The sequence below is a fragment of the Cyprinus carpio genome, chromosome A3 (assembly GCF_018340385.1).
Source record: "Cyprinus carpio isolate SPL01 chromosome A3, ASM1834038v1, whole genome shotgun sequence".
NCBI classification, from domain to species: Eukaryota; Metazoa; Chordata; class Actinopteri; order Cypriniformes; family Cyprinidae; genus Cyprinus; species Cyprinus carpio.
Window position 1 is genome coordinate 10,875,220 of NC_056574.1, and position 16,181 is coordinate 10,891,400.

Genomic DNA, 16,181 nt, shown 5'->3' on the forward strand with positions numbered 1-16,181 from the left:
ACACAAATGTTACTGATATTATCATTAAAGGGTTTCTCCACCCCGAAATGAAAATTTTGTCATTAATCACTTACCCCTATGTCATTTCAAACCCGTAAAAGCTTTGTTTGTCTTCTGAACACAACTTAAGATATGTTGGATGAAAACCGGGAGGCTTAATTGTGACTGTCCTATTGACTGCCATGTAAATTACTCTGTCAAGAATCGTCAGAATAGTCCATCTGCCATCATTGTTTCAATCCGAATTTTATGTAGCGATGAGAATAGCATACACAGTTTGAGTTCGGTGGATATTCTCCAGAATGGTGCTACGGTTAATGTGGAGAAACACAGAGGAGACGAATTGTTGAATAAAGTCATAATTTTTGTTTTCTTCACATACAAAATGTATTCTTGTGGCTTCATAAAATTCATCATAGGGAAACAGATAAAAGGCATGTGTACATAATGTCTCCGTACTGTATTACACCAGTTTTTGTTCCTGTAAAGACATAATAAACCACAAAGTGATTTACCTGTCACAGCTGGATTTCTGTCCAAGCGATGGGGTTCCCCAAAACCATCAATTCCCAAATCGGAATAAGAATTTTGTTCCTTAAGCCATGTTTCCGTAAAAGCAAGAAGGCATGCACACTTATACTCCTTAAGGAACTTAACATTTGCCCAAAGCTTATCCAATTTATTACGGAGAAACTGAATGTTAGCCAACATAAACATAGGGAGAGGCATGCGACGATGGCCTTGTCTCTTCAACCTCTGGTGCACACCACTGCGACTTCCCCTCTTCCTCACCTTTTTCGGCTTGGATATACATCCTCGATTCACTTCAGTAGTGTCCAACAGAATAACTTTTGATGGAAACGCCTTCAGAGGATCCACCGTGCCAACTTCAGAGTTATGTAGTAGTAGGAGAAACTTGCGGATATACCGTATAGGTTCATGGAAGTTGCAAAAAAAAAGTAAAAAAAGAGCCTGACAAATTAAAAGAAGTCATTGTTATAAAAAAAAAATAGATTATAGAAATAGAAAATAGATTTTTTTTTTAAACTGCACTGCACTACACTCTACCAAACTGCTGCTGCGTGTTGCATACCACAGCGCCACCGGATCTCATAGGACAGTCACAAGCCTCCCAGCTTTCATCCAAAATACCTTAAATTGTGTTCCGAAGATGAACCAAGCTTTTACGGGTTTGGATCGATATGAGGGTAAGTGATGAATGACAAAATTTTCATTTTGTGGGGTATCCCTTTAATATTATTTTTATTAGTGAACCTGAAGGAAATCAATTAAATAGGCCCAACATAAAAATGTTAAACCCATTTAAAAAGGGAGATATCATGCTTACATTTTTTTAAACATTTCCAAAGAGCTGTAATTGTCTTCTCAGGTGTTTCTCCTCTAGTCTCTCTGATCATCAGTCCCAGCAGATCTCAACACTTCACATTGGTATCTCTCTCTCTGAGCTGTAAAGACCAGAGTAACTCTAATAGATGGAGAGTGAAAAGATACACAGAGAGTTTGGGGCTGGAAGATTGTTCATCATCACTGTGGGTATCACAAACAGGCTCTACATGTACATTTAACGTTACCAGCAAATCAGACACTGGAGTGTACTGGTGTCAGTCTGAATCTGGAGAAAAATATCATCCTGTTAATATCACTGTACACGGTAAGTCTGTTTATGTATTTATTTATTTATTTCACTGGCACTTTACAATCAATACATAAAGCAGGTCGATTAAACAAGTGCAGGATGCATCAGTGGGCAAAAAACACTCAGTGGGCAGGCAGTACAAAACAAATCTAGTTTTATCATAAAACATAAAACCTTAATTTTTTGTTATCATATTTTTTCATATAGTCTAACGATTTGCCAACAGCTCATGTTTCCTCTGTTTTTGTAGCTGGTGTGATTCTGGAGAGTCCTGTTCATCCTGTGACTGAAGGAGATACTTTGACTCTACGCTGTTTATATCAAAATACAAGCTCAGTTCTCAGAGCTGATTTCTATAAAGATGGATCACTCATCCAGATTCAAACTACAGAGATGATCATCTCTACTGTCTCAAAGTCACATGAGGGTTTCTACTACTGCAAACACTCAGAGAGAGGAGAGTCACCCAAGAGCTGGATCTCAGTCAGAAGTGAGAGTCAATAGAAACTGTGAGCTGGTTTATTTCTTCTTATGCTCTCGTTCAGATATAGTACATGATAAAGTGCTTGTGTGTCTGTTTTTCAGTGTCTCATTCAGAATCTCAGATCTCTGTCCTGCACACACTCAGTTCTGTACTGGCAGTTTGTCCATATCTGCTAGTGACAGTCGTGCTGATTTTCAAATGCTGCAGGATGAGAGGTAAAACGTCTTTATTCATTTATTCAATGTTATAATTATTATTTAACTTCAATAATCATTATATTTAAACCAGCAAAAATGAGTCAATAATATCATATCTTACATTATGTGGCTATCATCTTTGGCTTACATACTGAGGGTTTGTTCTTTATAAAGTTGCTTCAGAAACAATGTGTTATTAATAATGAATAGACTCCATCTCTCCCTGTGTATCTTTTTCCCTAAAAATACACATATTCCCTCACTGACACACACATTTTTTGTTGTCAAATTTATTTCCCCTAAGTAAATACTGAAAAGATTGTTTGTGTGTGTGTGTGTGTGTGTGTGTGTGTGTGTGTGTGTGTGTGTGTGTGTGTGTGTGTGTGTGTGTGTGTGTGTGTGTGTGTGTGTGTGTGTGTGTTTAACAGGTACATGTTGAAGAGGAAGAAGCTTTAATTTAATCTGTTGTGATGGTGAGAAAACTTCATCTTCAGTTTTGAGAGTGACTGCATTTAAATGCAGAAAATATCTCCCTTTCTGATCGCTCTGTGTGTGTACGAAATACAGGAGTCACTCCTGATTCACGATGACTAACTTTTTGGCATCTCATGGTTGTTAAAGTCAACATGAACCAGAATTACCAGCCCATTTGACCTCCATTGATTTCTTTTTCATTTTATTTTATCCATGATGAACTGACTGTAAAACGATAAGAATAAGGGTAAATTTTTTATGTAATATTGACTTTAACCAGAAACATGGATATTAAACTGTTTAACCCAGGGGTTCTCGACTCTGGCCCTCGATGTCCACTTTCCTGAAGAGTCTCTTGTATTGCTGCAATATTTCATGTATTAAACTGTTTAAGTTTTCTTTTTTTAATAAAGAAAAAGTTACATAAAAAAAACTAAAATCTGGACCTGATGCTTTGTTAAAACTTGAAGTATCACAGTAAAAGCAGGAGAACAATTACTTCTCACTGTAATGAAAAAATTCTGAAAATGCAGATTTTTCCAAACATTATAATATAACTTAACGTAAATACTGATAAGTATTAACATAAATAAGTAGTAAATAAATTGTGATAATAAATAAATGGAGATGTTGAAGCGCCTTTCAACATTTATTTCAACAGGTGAGTGAATCTGTTAAAATAGCCTATTGAAGAGACCAGACATGAGCTATTTCCACAACTATGCCTATAGTGACAAGTACTACATCAAAGCGAAATATGAACAATATGAAATGCCTAAAATAGTCTAACAGACAACAAAGGCAACAAAATAAAGGCTACATTTTGTAATTTATTTGTACGTTAGCCAGCTAGCTAGCTAGTTAGTCTAATTAGCATACCCATACCTTTCATTTCAATTTTATGCATTCGTACTTAAACGTAATTATTTTTAATAAACGTAATTAAATGACATACTTAAATGTAACTTTATTTTATGAAGCCTAGATTATAATCCTAGTCATGGTCTTTTTCAAAAGACATTTAGACACTTTTTGGTAAATTAAAAGCAAGCAGTAATGTAACTGAAATTAAAACAACATTACAGAAACTTAAATTTATTTTATAGAAAATAAAGTCAAATTAAATAAGCAGTTAACTCAAGCAAAAACGTTCCACAGTTTAAGTGTTGTCAGTTAACATGTTCTAAAAGGGCTATTTCAAAATAGGCTACTACATTAACATCACGGGCTAATACACTTAATACACTTCGTTAACTTGTGATTTTTACCTCTTTATTGATATTTTTCTGCTCCTCTTCTTTGCATCCCTTCCAGCCTTGTGCCCCTGATAATTTTATTTTTTCACTAATGTTTTAGAAATGATACTTTAAGAACACATAAATGTCAAAACTATTTTAACTGCGTGCGCCATGCATGATGAATGCATTATGATGATGTATTATAATTATGTCATGATGCAGAAAGTGTTTAAATTAGTCCAACATAGACTCTGTGTCGCATCATAGCTGTGTGGGCGGTGTCATCGTGGGGGAAAACAGTCTTTCCCCCTCATTGGAAAAGCATGGTGTTGACTCAGAATGGCCTACATAAAATAATTTCTGCCACTTGACAGATCCACATACCTATAAAAACTGAGCCGTATTGGGTTATACGAGACGAGACGGCTTGTGAAAGTAAACATTTGTCATTTTGTTTTGCTTAATTTTAATAAAGTGATAAAGATTTGAGTAAAAGCCTCTCGTACTTTCTTATTAATATATTGAAAAGATTTTTAACATAGATAAAACAGGTAACATTAAGGTCCACTGAAGTGCCTTGAAATGTGCAGCGTTATTCTATGTGGTGTGTGTTGTGGCTGCCTAATCATTTTCACAAATATATGTTGTAAAATAAACAGATAACATGAAAATATGTATATAAAATACCAAAAAACATGGTTATTGGTTACTATAATCAAACCATATGGTAAAAACAACCTTTTGCTACACTAACCATAGTTTAACCATGGTATTTGTAGTAAAACTGTGGTTATATGCTACAACTGGTAATAAAAACTCAACCTTGGTTAGACTATTATACTTTTACTATAGTAATACCATTGCTAATTTCCGTAAGGAATTGTGTATAATATGAAATAAATGTTTTAATAGATTATGACATCACAAATTATCAGGGAGTGTGATTTGTTTGATTGTGATGCGAAGGAGGATTACTGTCAGCCATGCAGGGGGACAGCACTAATGACAGATCATTGCAGGGTAAGTAACTTAGTATAGCTGTGCTACCCTCTCAGTGCTACTTCTGGTAGTCCATTTATCAGTCATATACGTTTTCAGATCAGGTTTTTTAACTTAGGGCTTCAGAACAACACACAATAACTTTTTGGCACTGCACCAAGCAAAAATCAAAAGAAATCATCACAAAAAGTAAAGCTCAAAACACCTAACAAGGTCTCCACGTGTTAATTCTAATGGTTTGTTTTCCCCCGCAGCATCAGTGATAGGTCGTTCTTGTACGATTCATTCATTTTAAACGAATCTTTAATGTGACTCGGAGACGAACAAGTCGTCTCAGGGTGTGATTTGTTCAGTCCCGCATGTGCAACATCCAATGGGTTCTGTAACGAAATTAGTTCACCTGCAGCAAGTTCAAGCTCAAACCAGAACCCAACATTTTGGGTCCGTGTATCTTTTGGTCATTGGATTTTTTGTTTAATATTGAAAGTAGAAAAATGAGAAACGGCTCCTTTTTCGTTTTTACATTTTTTTGCAAAAAACGAAAAACAAGAATGCGGCTTAATTTGTAGTTTTTTCTTTCAGGGGTAGAAAAATGAATAAACAGCTTGAATATTCCGATTTCTACACGTGGGTGGGAATTAAACGCCCCTTTCTGCTGATTGGTCAACAAAAAAAAAAAAAAAAGATCAAACTGTCATCATGTTCTTCAGCTTCTGCAGTTCCTCGTGGCAGAATACTAGTCCTCTGCTGCTGCTGGGGGGGATTTCATAGCCTACCATATTTTCCAAACTGTAAAGTCACTTTTTATCATGATATATACTGTGATTTATTCTAAAATGACTTAAATAATGCATTTTAACGTCAAATAACCTTAATGTAGACTTTTAAAAATAGGCGCATCAAGCAGCCTACTAGCTGTGTATTGGTTCATGTTTTGCGCTAAAGCAGTGCATTCTGTTGTTTTCTTTATTTTTTCAACGGGACGACATTTTGTAGTCATTTTGAATGTACACAAATAAAAATATGCATTTTACCATATGACTATAAATGACACTTATTAAATTATTTCCCCTCTTGAGGAACAAATCCGGTGAACATCAACTAATTCTCAATATTAATTAAATAAACTGTTTAGATTGCTGCATATTTCCTGGGCACTTCAATACTGGTCTGTGCTTGACAGGATTAGTCGCGTTTTTTTCTGTTTTATTTAACTAGGGTAACTAGTCAGATTGTTTCTAAAGGCTTATTAGGGCTACCTTCTTTTTTTCCGAAACAGACACACAAAAATGTCCTGCTCGCACTTACCCATTTAATGGCAGAGAACGGTGACTTTCACTTTTTCATTCTTTAAGGGGATGCAAATCTGTCATAAAATAATATGCATCTCGTGGCGTATGCTATATTCCAAACGTTCTGAAGGTATACAGTAAGGTTTGGTGAGAAACAAACCAAATGGCAATTAATTACATTTAAGTAAATCTTACATTAATGTTACATTCCTGTGTGCGAGTGCACAAGTGTCAGACTAAATCAGACTACAGTTACTTTTTTATAGATTACATATTATTCACACAATAGAAATAAATGATTCATCGTTTATTGATTCTCTCTAATTCCTCTTTTTTTTTTTTTTTTTTTTAAATGTTCCTTTCTAAAATAGTCTACCGCTTATATACACTCAGAAAAGTCTTCCAGTTTGTGGACATTCACACAGTTATATCAGTCATTAATCGGTGGCTATACAGCATTTGACCAATGGGTTTACAAAATACTATTTTCAGGTTTAAGAAGTGTTTCAACATTGCATCAACTACTGATGACGCATTATTTTTTTTTATTTAAATGATCACTCAGTAGGTTAACCATGTATTATTATGTATTATTGAAAGGCTTTTGTCTCTCAAACTCATTAAAATGCACAAATTGTCATTATTTCTTATTTGCAGACATTCTCAAACTCTTTGTCCTCTGAACCTCTTTTACCTAACATATTTACTTTAAAGGGGTGGTCAATCAGCAATTCTGTAAAAGACAATATCTCCCTTGCGTTAAACTTTGAGCATCGTAACTTTGCAGATGTTTTTTATGCTCAAACAGCAACATTACACACTAAAGTTAAAAAAAGAAATCATAATCAGTGATCCTTTAAGTACCCTCTGACATAGATGAATGGTCATATGGTACAAACAAATGAAGTTAAACATAAAATATTTCATCTTTTTTAGTAAGTGTATGATTTATTTTAATTTTACATTTTTATGATTTAATTACTTTTCAGCCTTTCATTAAACTCTACCCCCAACATCCCCCCCCCACGCAGTTCCTCTACGAACCCCAATTTGGGAAACCCTGACGTAATATAATGTTTAATGCACTTCATGTTGTTAATTACAATGAAAGGAATATAATTTCTCACTATTTGTATTTTTTACATCATTATGGTACAAGATTATCCTGTTTAAATCAGTGTGATAACCGAGTTAGGTCAAAAGTAATCAAAAAGTAATCTGACTATATTACCTAAAACGTGAAATGTAGTGGATTAGTTACTGACTACATTTTTTGTCATGTAAATTTGGAATCAGTAACGGATTACAATTTGTAAGTAATCTACCCAGCTCTGAATATACCCAAGTCAAAGCATTATTCTTTCCTTTTTGTATTAGTGTTTCAAATATTTATTTTGAAATAATTAATAATATTTATAATAATTAATTAAACAAACAAACTTACTGGGGGACCAGGGTAGGATATAGCCTGCCCTGGCATGCCCAGCTGATGCAAAGCATAGAATTTATATCTTCACAGAAAAAGCCTAGGGCTGGCCACAGAACAGGTTGTGTCGAGCCATTCATTTGTCTGGTTGTTTGATGAGGAAAAAGATTAAATGTAGTTGCAATAAAAAAGTTTAAGAATCTGTACAACTGCTGCTGCAAGCAGCGGACTAGTATTCTTTGGCCCGCGCGGAACTGCAGAAGGACTGATGACAGCATGGTTTGATCTTTTTTTTTTTGTCTGACCAATCAGCAGAAAGGGGAGTTTAATTCCCGCCCACGTGTAGAAATCGAATATTCAAGCTGTTTATTCATTTTTCTAACCCTGAACGAAAAACTAAAAATTAAGCCGAATTCTTGTTTTTCGTTTTTTTGCAAAAAATTAAAAAACGAAAAAGGAGCTGTTTTTCATTTTTCTACTTACAAAATTAAACAAAAAATCAAATGACCAAAAGATACACGGACCATTTTGCTATGGTTTCCGGTTTTAACAATATGTTTTCTGGAAATGGTGTGCAACGTGTGCCACAGGGTTTGAGATATGTTTTCTCTTGTTTGGTGGGGTGTGGTCAAGCATGTCAAGCTGCAGTCTGCAAGCATCATTACACCACGCATCCAGTGTGTCACCGGCCTAAGTACAATGTAATTTACATCAAAATAAATTCACAAGAGCAAGAATATTGTTTGCACATTTATTACTATTGTTAGCGGCTTATTGTTATTTATAATAATAATAATAATAATAATTTACTATGAGAAGATAGGGGCACTTTACACTTTTAGACAAAAGGAGCAGGGGCTTGAGCCCCCCCAAACCCCCCACCCACCCCAATGTCCACGCCACTGTCACTGCCTACATCACCAAATGCATTGATGATGTAACGGTAACAAAAGCCATCACTGTCCAGGCCAAGCAGAAGCTGTGGCAAACAGGGGAGAGGTCTACAGGCTCCTGAAGACACAGAATGCTGCCTTCAGAGCTGGACATAAGGTGGGCCTGAGGACAGCTAGGGCCAACCTATCCCGTGGCATCAGAGAGGATAAGAGACAGTACTCCAGGAGGTAATCCCATCGTTTCAGCGACAGTATAGACACCCGGAGCCTGTGGCAGGTGATACAGACCATTATGGACTACAAGCCCCCACCATGGACCTGTGACAGCACCATCTCCCTGCTGAAGGAGCTGAACGCCTTCTTCACTCGCTTTGAGGCACAAAACAGCACCACTGCACAGAAGACTCCACCTCCTCCCGGTGATCAGGTGATGACGCTGTCCCCAGACAACATGAGGAGATCCCTCAGCAGGATCAATGCACGCAAAGCTCCGGGTCCTGACTACATTCCTGATTGTGTACTGAGCAGTGGCGATTTCTTTAATAGTTAGATGGATGGTTGGATTGATTTATAGTTTGATAGATTTATTGGTCAAATATGTACTATTGTATTAAACATTTTATTGACTAAAAATGTGTTTAGAAAACGTTAATCTCAAAGACGAGTTCGTTTAGAATCAGTTACATATAGCAGGTCGGCTGACTCGATTTCCTTCTCATACATTCCCGCAGCGTCACAGTGCATTTCCCTATTGAAGCCCAGTGTCCATTGACTTCAATGGGGCTGCTTTGAATGGTTTTTTTTCAGCACTTCGAAACTAGACGGTCATTGGATAAACGCTGCGATTATGTCCCGCCCACGGACGCTCAGCGTCTCTGGGGGTGAATGGGGGAGTGGGCTGGCCCGGACTCCGAGCTTCTGCGTGATGATTGGAGGGTCTGCTGTCGAAAGACTGCATCTCCTTTTGACTGACAGCGATTCTGTACTATAAGGAATCACTGAAGCTATTCGCGCTCAGTCCCATCGCGGATTTCTCAAGTTCAGTCGAAATAAAAACTGCTTAGGAACGTAGGGCAGAATTTACTTTTAAATAAATAGACAATTTTATGATGTAGGGGCCGAAAATGAGCTTCCCCTCTCTGACAGACCAGTAGCCGCCACTGGTACTGAGAGACTGTGCAGTGAAACTCACTGATGTCTTCACAGACATTTTCAACATCTCACTAAGTGAGGTTGTTATCCTCATATGCTTCAAAGCTACCAGCAGCATTCCAGTCCTGAAGAAGTCATCTCCATCCTGCTTTAATGACTACAGTCCAGTTGCACTTGCTCCTATTCTCATGAAGTGCTTTAAACGGCTAGTCATGCAACACATCAAGTCTGCCCCAATTAACCCACACTACACAACTGTAGTATGTCATCCGCAATGTGGAGAAGACAAAGGAGATTGTTGTTGACTTCAGGGAGAGTGCACACTTGTCACGACACGCGCGCACAAAAAGGTAGATCCAAGTGCAGTATGTTTATTGGGGCAATCAAAAAAATCATAAACTTAGCCAGGCAATGGTCAAAATCCAGGTAATCAGTCCAAAACACGAAACACGAACAAAGCAAGGAAACACGAAACCAGGGTGACATTAAACAAGGACTCCGTAACAATGACAGAACAACCAGGGTATTTATACACAGGTGCAAACAATGTAAGTGGTGACAGCTGAATACAATGAACAGTGATGAACAGATAAGGCTAGTGGGAAATGTAGTTCTGAAGGGGTGACAATAAGGGGAAGTGAGACCTCTAGTGGCCACCCAGGGAGACACAGAACAGACACTGTGACACTACCCCCCCTCTAAGGAGCAGCTTCCAGATGCTCCTCAGACAAAAAAACAACAAAAAAAAAAAAACAAACCCAAAAGACCAGGAGGGAGGTGGACTGGTGGAGGTAGAACAGGGGGAGGGATGGAGTGCCAGGCCCGGTGTAGGAGAACAGGGACAGGCAGTAATGGCTCCACCGGCAGCCAAGGTGGACCAGACAGTTCAGGGGGCCAGGGGTTGACCCAAAAGTTCAGGGGACCACGAGGGACCAGGCAGTTCAGGTGGCCAGGGTGGACCCGAAAGTTCAGGGGACCACGAGGGACCAGACAGTTCAGGTGGCCAAGGAGGATCAGTCCATCTTAGTTTGTGCAGTTCAGAAACGGCCAGGGAGGAACTCGCCACTTGAGCGACCAGAGCGGAAACCTGCCCTTCCGGGGTCCCTGTGGAGACGTGAAGGTGCTCTGGACGGCCTGTGGAGACGTGAAGGTGCTCTGGACGGCCTGTGGAGACGTGAAGGTGCTCTGAACGACCTGTGGAGACATGAAGTGCCTCGACCTCGGGAACCATCTCGGGCACCGCATCGGACAGCGCCTCGGGCACCGCATCGGGAATGGCCTCGGGTCCCACAACGGCATCGGGAACCGCTTCGGCCTCGGGAACCATCTCTGGCACCGCATCGAACACCGCCTCGGGCACCGCCTCGGGAATGGCCTCGGACCCTGCCTCGGGCACCGCATCGGGCACCGCCTCGGCCATTGCATCGGGCACCGCCTCGGCCTCGGGCACCGCCTCAGCCTCGGGCATTACATCGGGAACCATCTCTGGCACCGTCTCTGGCACCGCATCGGGGCACCGCCTCGGCATCGGGCATTTGCATCGGGAACTGCCTCGACCTGACTCGACCACCGCCTCGGCCACCGCCTCGGCCTCGGGCATTACATCGGGAACCGTCTCTGGCACCGCATCGGGTACCGCCTCGGCATCGGGCATTGCATCGGGAACTGCCTCGACCATTGATCGGGAACCTCGTGACCACCGCCTCGGGTCGGTCCCCCATTGCATCGGGGACCGCCTCGGGCACCGCCTCGGGCACCGCCTCGGCCTCGGGCATTGCATCGGGAACCGTCTCTGGCACCGCATCGGGCACCGCCTCGGCATCGGTCACCGCCTCGGGCACCTCCTCGGCATCGGTCACCACCTCGGCATCGGGCATTGCATCGGGGACCGCCTCGGGCACCGCCTCGGTCATTGCATCGGGGGACCGCCTCGGTAACCCTCGGGCACCGCATCGGGGCACCGCCTCGGCCTCGGGCATTGCCTCGGGAACCGTCTCTGGCACCGCATCGGGCACCCGCCTCGGCATCGGTCACCCGTCCTCGGGCACCTCCTCGGCATCGGTCACCGCCTCGCCATCGGTCCACCGCTCGGGCACCGCCTCGGCATCGGGCACCGCCTCGCCCTTGGCCATGCATCGGAACCCGCCTCTGCACCTCGGCCACCGCCTCGGCCTCGGGCATTTGCATCGGGAACCACCTCAGCCACCGCATCGAGCACCGTCTCGGCCTCGGGCACTGCCATCGGGGAACGACCTCGGCCTGCGCATCGGGCACCGCCTCGGGAACGACCTCGGCCTGCGCCATCGGGCACCGCCTCGGCCTCCACATCGGGCACCGCCTCGGCCCTCCGCACTCGGGCACCTCCTCGGCCTCCGCATCTGGCACCGCCTCGGGCACCGCCTCGGTCTCTGGAACAAACATCGGGCACCGCCTCGGCATCGGTCACCGCCTCGGGCACTGCCTCAGCATCGGGCACCGCCTCGGCATCGTGGCACCGCCTTGCCCTTGGCATTGCAATCGGGAACCGCCTCTGCCTCGGCCACCGCCCTCGGCCTCGGGCATTGCATCGGGAACCACCTCGGCCACCGCATCCGGGCACCGCCTCGTCCTCGGCACCCGCCTTGGGAACGACCTCGGCCTGCGCATCGGGCAACCGCCTCGGGAACGTCCCCCTGGACGACAGCGGCCTGCTCGGGAACGTCCTCCTGGACAGCAGCGGCCTGCTCGGGAACGTCTCTGGACGGCAGTGGCCTGCTCGGGAACGTCTTCCTGGACGCCAGCGGCCTGCTCGGGAACGTCCTCCTGGACGGCAGCGGCCTGCTCGGGAACGTTCCTCCTGGACGGCAGCGGCCTGCTCTCGGAACGTCCTCCTGGATGCAGCGGCCTGCTCGGAACGTCCTCCTGGGCGGCAGCGGCCTGCTCGTGGAACGTCCTCCGGGCTTTGAGGAACGGCTGACGCCTGTTCTCCTCCTCCTCCTGCGGCCTCTATGATGGCGTGCCGGTGGCTCCTTGACGGAAGACTCAGGCGTTGAGTCAACCATCTTGTGGCTGTGGTGCTGGGCTGGCGGCCATCTTGTGCTGTGGCGTGGGCACGCTGAGCTGGCGGCCATCCTGTGCAATGGCGCTGGGCTGGCGGCCATCTTGTGCTGTGTGCTGAACTGGTGGCCATCTTGGGCATTGGCGCTGGCTCAGCGGCGTGATGTGAATACTCCTGGGAATCTCTGGGATCTGGCACATCCTGATCAAAAAAGTAACTTAATACTGTCTCCGCGGCCATCTTGGGCTGTGGCGCTGGGCTGGCGGCCATCTTGTGCTGTGGCGCTGGGCTGGCGGCCATCTTTGTGCTGTGGCGCTTGGCTGGCCGGCCATCTTGTGCTGTGGCGCTGGGCTGCCGGCCATCTTGTGCTGTGGCGCTGGGCTGGCGGCCATCTTGTGCTGTGGCGCAGGGCTGGCGGCCCATCTTGTGCTGTGGCGCAGTCGGCTGGCGGCCATCTTGTGCTGTTGCGCTGGCTCAGCAGAGGTGACGTTAATACCCTTGGGAACGTCTAGGATCTTGGACAGCATAGCCAAAATACCCCAGAACCGTCTCCGTCGCCCCCTCTCCTCCGCAAACACAGTCTCGGGGCCTCCCCCTTCTCTCCTGTTCCTGATGGAGAGACGGCGTCTCCAATCCATCCCTCATGAGTCCAGGTTCGATGGGGAGCCATGGTGGAGAGCGATGCCGGACCTCCTCTCGACCACTCACTCTTCTGCGACCTCCCTGGGTCCGCGCGGAAAACAACCAGGCGGGTTCCCTCAAAACCCCCCTCTCTCTCTCTCCCGCTCGATGGCTGGGGGAGAATCCTCAAAAAACATATCGCTGGATATACGGCGTGACGGAGTCCTTCTGTCACGACACGCGCACAAAAAGGTAGATCCAAGTGCAGTTATGTTTATTGGGGCAATCCAAATATCATAAACTTAGCCAGGCAATGGTCAAAATCCAGGTAATCAGTCCAAAACAAGAAACAAGAAACACGAACACAGCAAGGAAACACGAAACCAGGGTGACATTAAACAAGGACTCCGTAACAATGACAGAACAACCAGGGTAGTTTTATACACAGGTGCAAACAATGTAAGTGGTGACAGCTGAATACAATGAAAAGATGAACAGATAAGGCTAGTGGGAAATGTAGTTCTGAAGGGGGTGACAATAAGGGGAAGTGAGACCTCTATGGCCACCCAGGGAGACACAGAACAGACACTGTGACAAACACTCAACATGTTCCTTTGATCATCAATGGTGCGACTGTGGAGACAGTGAGCAGCACCAAGTTCCTGGGTGTGCACCTCACAGAGCACCTCTCCTGGCTGACACACCACGCAGCACTGGCCAAGAATGCACAGCAGCATCTCTACTTCCTCCGCAAACTGAGAAGAGCCAGAGCTGCGCCCCCATCATGTGCACCTTCTACAGAGGCACCATTGAGAGCATTCTGACTAGCTGTGGTGGCGCCTGCAACGCGCCTGCCGCAAAACACTTCAATGCATAGTCTAGCAGCTGAAAAAGACGTTGGTACCTCTCTCCCCTCTCTCCAGGACATTTTTACAACACTGTTCTCACCCGCAAAAGCCCTCTCTGCATTGCCGGTGATCCCACCCACCAAACACACAGTTTCTTCAATGTGCTGCAAACACGGGAGGAGGCTCCAGGCCAGGACCAGCTGACTAAAGGTACAGCTTCATCCATCAGGCTGTCCAGGAAGCTCTGAACTACCTCTGGATCACCTTGCCATGCACCCCCTCTTTTGCCCCATGCACCTCTGAGCTCTGACCCTCTGAAAGCCCCATCCCCAGGACCCTTCTATTCACCCCTCCCAAATACACACACACCACACTGACCTGCACTAGTTTTCACTTTGTGCATCATTAGACTGCCTCACTACCTCATCCAGCAATTGTACTGTTAACTACCTCTCTGACAGTTTTGTGGCAAGGAACGCACGATCTGGCCCAAGGTTAAAAAAAAATTTCTGCTGCACTTAAGGTTCCTAAGAGCACAGTGGCTCTCCATAATCCTTAAATGAACGACGTTTGGGATGACCGGAACCCTTCCTAGAGCTGGCCGTCAGGCCAAACTGAGCTATCGGGGGAGAAGAGCCTTGGTGAGAGAGGTAAAGAAGAAAACCCAAAAGATCACTGTGGCTGAGCTCCAGAGATGCAGTCGGGAGATGGGAAAAAGTTGTAGAAAGTCAACCATCAATGCAGCCCTCCACCAGTCGGGGCTTTATGGCAGAGTGGCCCGACGGAAGCCTCTCCTCAGTGCAAGACACATGCAAAAGCCCGCATGGAGTTTGCTAAAAAACAGAGAAATAAGATTCTCTGGTCTGATGAGACCAAGATAGAACTTTTGGGCCTTAATTCTAAAGCGGTATGTGTGTGGAGAAAACGAGGCACTGCTCATCACCTGTCCAATACAGTCCCAACAGTGAAGATTGGTGGTGGCAGCATCCATGCTGTGGGGGTGTTTTTCAGCTGCAGGGACAGGACGACTAGTTGCAATTGAGGGAAAGATGAATCAGCCAAGTACAGGGATATCCTGGACGAAAACCTTCTCCAGAGCGCTCAGGACCTTCAGATTGGGCCAAAGGTTCACCTTCAAACAAGACAATGACCCTAAGCACACAGCTAAAATAATGAAGGAGTGGCTTCACAACAACTCCGTGACTTCTTGAATGGCCCAGCCAGAGCCCTGACTTAAACCCACATTAAGCATCTCTGGAGAGACCTGAAAATGGCTGTCCACCAACGTTTACCATCCAACCTGACAGAACTGGAGAGGACCTGCAAGGAGGAATGGCAGAGAATCCCCAAATCCAGGTGTGAAGAACTTGTTACATCTTTCCCAAAAAGACCTCGTGGCTGTATTAGATCAAAAGGGTGCTTCTACTAAATACTGCAGGCTGAAGGGTCTGAATACTTAGGACCATGTGATGTTTCAGTTTTTCTTTTTTAATAAATGTGCAAAAATGTCAACAATTCTGTGTTTTTCTGTCAATATGGGGTGCTGTGTGTACATTAATGAGGGAAAAAATGAACTAAATGATTTTAGCAAATGGCTGCAATATAACAAAGAGTGAAAAATTTAAGGGGGTCTGAATACTTTCCGTACCCACTGTATGAATATTAAACTGTGTTCACAAATACATATATATCAGAACCAGACTCAGCATCTATTTCAGGTCAGTGACATTTAATCGTGTTCCACGTACCGAGCCACGCAGTCGTTCATTAGTTTCTGCTGATTCCATTCATTCAGTAAACACACCAGAATATTACGTATTTATCATAAGCCCAAATCTAATTTCATATCAATTTGAGAAAATA

The 16,181-nt window shown here is 44.2% G+C and overlaps 1 pseudogene; it reads left to right on the forward strand.

The window, feature by feature from the left end:
* LOC109067077 overlaps positions 1 to 16,181 on the forward strand; it is a 99,892-nt pseudogene that overhangs the window by 9,961 nt on the left and 73,750 nt on the right.